Consider the following 422-nt stretch of genomic DNA (forward strand, 5'->3'; position numbering starts at 1 on the left):
TATCTGTTGTCCTTCCCCTCCATCCTTCCATCCATCCATTCATCCATCCATCATCCTTCCTTCCCATCCATCCATCCATCCATCCATCCATCCATCATCTATCCATCCATCCATCCATTCATCCATCATCCTTCCTTCCTATCCATCTGTCCATCCATCCATCCTTCCCACCCACTCATCCATCCATCATCCATCCACCCATCCCTCCATCCTTCCCTTTTATCCATCTGTCCATCCATCCATCCATCCATCCACCCATCCATTCATCATCTATCCATCCATCCATCCATTCATCCATTCATCCATCCATTCATCATCTATCCATCCATCCATCCATTCATCCATCATCCTTCCTTCCTATCCATCTGTCCATCCATCCATCCTTCCCACCCACTCATCCATCCATCATCCATCCACCCATC

General features: G+C 47.9%; 1 protein-coding gene across 7 annotated transcripts in view; it reads left to right on the forward strand.

The window, feature by feature from the left end:
- Positions 1-422, forward strand: part of PSD4 (pleckstrin and Sec7 domain containing 4) — a 36,159-nt gene that overhangs the window by 15,849 nt on the left and 19,888 nt on the right. The gene's annotated exons all lie outside the window — the stretch shown is intronic.

The sequence above is a fragment of the Mustela nigripes genome, chromosome 7 (assembly GCF_022355385.1).
Source record: "Mustela nigripes isolate SB6536 chromosome 7, MUSNIG.SB6536, whole genome shotgun sequence".
Taxonomy (NCBI): Eukaryota; Metazoa; Chordata; class Mammalia; order Carnivora; family Mustelidae; genus Mustela; species Mustela nigripes.